Source organism: Solea senegalensis, linkage group LG14 (assembly GCF_019176455.1).
Source record: "Solea senegalensis isolate Sse05_10M linkage group LG14, IFAPA_SoseM_1, whole genome shotgun sequence".
Lineage (NCBI taxonomy): Eukaryota > Metazoa > Chordata > Actinopteri > Pleuronectiformes > Soleidae > Solea > Solea senegalensis.
In genome coordinates, this window is record NC_058034.1 from 11,234,450 (window position 1) to 11,240,449 (window position 6,000).

A 6,000-nucleotide genomic window follows, 5' to 3' on the forward strand; every position below is an offset into this window, starting at 1 on the left:
CTAAAATGTGATGCCGACAGACTGCCGGCCACTGATTGGTCAGAGAGTGTTGTCACTGTAAGAGTCCTGCGATTGACGTCCGACATGGGAATCAAGCCGAACAGTGCCGAACTGTAGATCAGTTAAAAAGACTTGAAAATCCCTGAAAACATGCGTTTGTCTCCAACATTTATCAAAGTCATTTCTAAAATCTCAATATTAAACAGAGGAGTCTGGCGTATTTAGGGACTGCACTGCTAAAAGCCGGCAAACACAACCCGTTCAGCTGTATTTTAGTTCAGTGCTCCGGTCATGCAGGAAGTACTGAACAGATCTTTTTAATGAACTGATTCTAATGATTCAGTACACTGAAAACAAGTGCTTTGCTCGTCACTAGTGTGTCTGTGCACTTTCATAGCACTTTCGCGCAGCCGTGCTATGACGACCTGGAAAATGACACGACTGGTACCCAGCCGAGTAGTCGTGCTAGAACTGTATAGTGGACAAGCGCCAATAGAGATGTATGTATTAGCTTCTTCCTCTTCCCCACTTGCTTCACTGCAACAACACACTTGATTTGCAAGCCGTGACGATGACCTGGTCAAACACATGTTTGTATGTAGGTGTACATGTGAAAGAATTGGAGTTAGCCCTCAATTAAGATGGGACTAATCTTTGTGGAGTTAATTTCACTGTGCCCTTCTAGTCTCACGCATCAGCAGCCTGAGTCAGGTCAGCCAGCTTAGAGGCAGATCAGGTGATTCACAGGGTGTTCATGTCCGTTAGCCATCAGGCTAGGAGGCTATCATTTCACAGAGAGGCCACAGAGGGCAGTGCTAAGTGTCTGCTGGTATGCTTTAATCACTGGTCAGTGTCAACAACAGGCTGCACCTGAAAATAGCAAACGTATGTCACACATAGGAAACACGGCGATCGCGGCGAGCGTTTGTATGCCCTACGTTTTTCAAAATGCAAACTCAAGGTGCTTCAATTTCAACAGTTGTAAAAGTGAGAAGTGTGCTTGGGAGCAGCCCCAGATGGCATCCGACGCTCTCATTTCACCAGTCGTTCCCGAAAAGATAAGCTGCACAAGGACTTCAAAGTAACAACAATGCCGAATATGACCCTGAGGAGTTTGTTTAAGAGCAAAACAAACATTTACCACGACAAAATAGGAGATAAAGGTATCGGGGAAGTGGAAGAAGAGGGTGAATGAGAGATGACATATGACTCAAACCAAGTGTTGGAACATATGGTCTTGATCCTGAGGGAAACACAAATCCTGGCACCAAATTTCACGACAATTCATCTTGTGGTGAACCCTTGAGGTTCAAGTTTTACCTTCATTACAAGACGTTGCTACACACCTCTTACCTGTGATAGATTATGACTTTCCAGTACATCTGCTTTATATATATGTATATATATATACATATATATATATATACATATATATATACATATGTGTATATATATATATATATATATATATATATATATATATATATATATATATATATATGTATATATATATATATATATATATATATATATATATATATATATATATATATATATATATATATATATATATATATATATATATATGTTCTGTATATGTCTTTTAAGGATTTTTAAGTTTGAGACCAACAAGATTTTTGGTATTTAGCAGAGAAATCCGTGACTTTTTTTCTACTTGCCTGTTCTGTCTGCAGCAGCTTCCTGCTTTTATAGTGTCTCTGAGTTTTGGGTCAGTTTCATACATTTTTAATCCCTAGCCTACCAGTTCCTCCTCTAAAGGTAGTCCTGCACACACACTGAGCTGCAGCATGTGATAAAATCAAAGTTTTTCTCAGCTCAGTGTTGCTGAACACACAACTCAACTCCACCGATCACAACATTCCTACACAATATGTACAGCAGTAACGTCGTGTATAAGGGATGATGTTGCGCCAAGAATTTGCAGCACCTTCACTCATACATGTAACATATGGTGGCAGCACTAACATGAAGCTCCCGTTTCCCTCGATGAATTCTCACCATCTGAGATGCTGGCAGATTTACAGTCGAGATCAAGCGTATAAGTGGCACCAGTGACTCAAACTTGGTCCTTCAGATCAAGCTGATCTTGTGTTGCAGGTATCATCGTCGTCAGTGTGATGATGATATCTCTGTTTGCATGTTACTGAGGGACATGGAGACATACTGTGCAGGTTGGGAGGGTGTTTTGTGTGAGTGACCTTAACAGGTGTAAGCCCTGCTGCCTTTTTTTACTCTCTCTTTCTCCACATGCCTCTGTTAATGTCAGCCTCTTCTTTTTTTCGCTCTCCTCTTCTTTGTTCCTCTCTCTATGTCTCCTTCCATGCTTTCATCCATGTATTTATTCCATCCTTGATATTTTACCTCTTCCTTTTCTCTCTCTTTTCAATGCACCCATTTTCTCCTCGGACAGATTAAGACTGTAGATCTCCACTATCTTTGACTTGCCTTTCTTATACACAAGTTTTCCTACCACCCAAAGCATTAAGACGACACACATAGCGTTACAACTTCGACAAAGAGACACAAAACATCCAAAAACACAATCAACACCACACACACACACACAGACACACACAGAGAGACAGAGCGTAAACTGCCACAAAGAGACAAACAATGGCTGTAAAGAGAAGCGACGAAACCAAAGGAGACACAAAACAACCAAAGCAAAGACTCTCGGACACGGTAGCCTTTGTTGTGTTTATGAGGGTTAATGATTCATTTAATATATCATACTCAAAGGCCTATTGTCTCGCCACCAGTCCATAGTCCTGTACAATTCCTCCGTCATCGTGTTTTTTTGGCAGTAAAATAACTTTATTTATGAACGGGAACATTTTTGAATCACAAGGTACGAAGGCCAAGAGAAATATCAAAACACACCAAGTAGAGGTCAGGATTTCGTGTTTTCATTTCGAAAAGAGGATGTTGGACCTCAGTCTTCTAGACATCTTTTCTGCATATTGACTTAACATGAAAAAAATATTTTTTTCATGGAGCTAGTGTCAAAGACAGATCTATAAACAAGCCTCCTTGCTGTTGCTATTCACCCAGGGATTACAAACACACTCGAAATGCTACTACTCTTAACAGGGGAGCTTGAACAACAGCAAGCCTCTTCAGGGTAATTAGGCTTTATGAATTGTATGTGATTGCCCTCACAGCAGTTTTCAGTGTGTATACATTTTCTCAGTTGAGCAAAATAAATAAACGTGAAAAAAATAACAGTTATAATAAAAATAGTTGTAAAAGGTGCCAGCATAGAAGTCAAGGTAGCAGCAGCCTGTGTTGTTGTCATTAGTCATATCAGCAGATATCGGTGTGTTTACCAATATCTGATAATGTGTATATTGTGACAATAATATTTAGCATTCCTAGTTTGCAGCTTAAAGGAATATTTCACCGATTAGCATTTAGCTTTGTATTACTAAAATAGAGGTTGTAGTTTTGAAAAGTTGTGAGTCGAGAAATATCTTCATTCTTTTTTTTTTTTGGTTACGTGCCCACCAGTGACACAGTGAGGCTTGAAACTGCAACGCTAATTCCGCACTTTTTAGACCCACTCATAAGGGTGGACTTCATTCCCAGGATGTAAACAGTGTCCGCCATCTTTACGCTAACAGGACCAAGTGTCACTGGTGGGCACGTAACAAAGAAAAGAATGAAGATATTTCTCAACTCGGGGGAAACTGAGGTTGGGAAGCACAATTGTACAAAAATACTACCTCTATTCTAGTAATACAAAGCTAAATGCTAATCGGTGAAGTATACTAGTATAATAGTGCCGGACATGGCTGATGCTGTGTAGGTCTACTATGCTCTCTGCTACAAGACACAGGACTTCAGGTGAATTTTATGCCCTACATATTTTATTGAGAGGCAACAGCTTAAAAAGCATCAATAAATTGAAATATTTCTTAAAGACACACCCCCAGTCTGTCACTGGCGCGCTGACTGTTAACTTTATTTGAGGATCATTTCTAATTACCGCTCTGCGCACGTTCCCCTTCTGGGTAATATGATAATCAAGCAGGCCCCTCGCACAATACATCATTAATATGCATATTCAACAGGAGAATTATTCAAAGCACAGTGTCTTAATTTATTATTTGTAACACCACTGAACAAGGGATTCCAGTGAGTACGATTGGGTCGATGCAGACTCTTAATGTATTTTAATTGTTTGTGTTCCTGTCAGTTCTTCTGTCCAGTGAGGCCAACCTTGTTGCAAAACAGATTTTTCTACCCTCATTAAGATTTCTGCTCAGACTGGAAGAAGGACTCCCCTGTTTTTGATGTGGAATTCAAAGTGCCTGCAAATGTATTTTCTGGCACACATTTTGCCAAGCACCCTGCCCGTTCCTTCTATGCAAAGTGGGTTGAAGGAGAATAGTAATGACTTTGGCCTTATGGGACTCTAAATGAGTGAAGTTCAAACACAGCCTGCACATCACAGCACCTGTCAATCAAACCGTGCGGAGCAAGGTCTGCAACAAAAGAGAGAGAGAGTGTGTGTGTGTGTGTGTGTGTGTGTGTGTGTGTGTGTGTGTGTGTGTGTGTGTGTGTGTGTGTGTGCGTGTGTGTGTGTGTGAAGTGTTGCAGTGGGGTTCTAGTAGTAGGGAGGAATGGAAGGATCAAAGCACCCAGGCTTGGTGCAGTGCTGCTGCTGCTGCGTCCTCTGCATAGTTCTTCTTAAATCCAAAAAAAGATAAACGCTGTGGAGAATGTGCTCCACCGTCAGCAGCAGTGACACACATTAGTGGATTAAAACACTGCTTTTTGCATATATGTTGACACTTAAAAGGAAATCACGTGTGACGTGAGAATCTCTGTGCTCTACATTGTATGCCTGAGATATTGATAACACGGCCCTTCATCATAATCTTATACATGGACGAGCCCCAAGAACGATATATTATTACCCAGAATCCTTCATAGGACACGGATGTTGTGTTACCAAACCACAGTGTAATTGCAGTGTGAGTCAGTTTTAGCTTAAAATCATCTATATAGTGTTAAATCATTAATGACAAATTATCCGTAGACCGCTTTACACCATGTAGGCAGTAAAAAAAAAATTGCAATATTATTAGACTATAACCATATATAGAGACATTTATTTTTGAAATGATTTTTCAGTAGAAAATTAAAATGTCAGGTTTGAACATTAATCTTTAGGGTTAACTGTTCATGTTTCTCCATTTTCATATAGTACAGTTTCTTCCTATATCATGAATGATGCCTTTTAAAAACTACATAACTACACAGAGATGTGCCGCTACAAGATCCGGTTTTCCTTCACAGTTGCCACAATTTCAAATGGTGTTCATATTGTCCATTGTTCAGCTGTTGTGGAGCTGAAACAATTACTCGATCAATCGATTATTAATTGATGTCTGAATTATTTGTCAACTATTTTGATAACCGATGAATCGGTTTGAGGGTTCTTTCATTATTAAAACAAGATTTCTGATTGTTTCAGCTTCATAAATGTGAATATCTTCTGGTTGCTTTGCACCCTGTAACAAAGAAATCATTAAAACCGAATCACAAGACATTTGAAAACATCATTATTTACAGTTTCACATTTTCTGACATTTTATGGACCAAACGATTAATCGATTAACCGAGAAAATACTCAACAGATGAATCGGTTGTGACAATAATCGTTAGTTGCAGCTCTAAGCTGTTGTAAAATCATGGTTGCCTCAGTACCCAAAGGTTAATTTTGGTTTAATAAAAAACAATGAGTATAATTATTTTATCTTAAATTCCTGCCAAATAAAACAATTCAATCAACATTATACACACTGGACCTGTAAGGATACCTCTTAAGATCGCATTTTTAGCCGTGCTTCAAAAAAGTAAAGAGCAGATTTTGACACAGTCGGTGGTGTTTTGCCATCTCTTGAGTGCTTTCGGGCAGGGAACATCTAAAGCTAGAATAATAATCTTAAATCCAAGATTGCCAACTTCACTAAT

General features: G+C 39.3%; 1 protein-coding gene across 1 annotated transcript in view; it reads left to right on the forward strand.

The window, feature by feature from the left end:
- Positions 1–6,000, forward strand: part of cachd1 (cache domain containing 1) — a 72,943-nt gene that overhangs the window by 33,916 nt on the left and 33,027 nt on the right. The window lies entirely within an intron of this gene.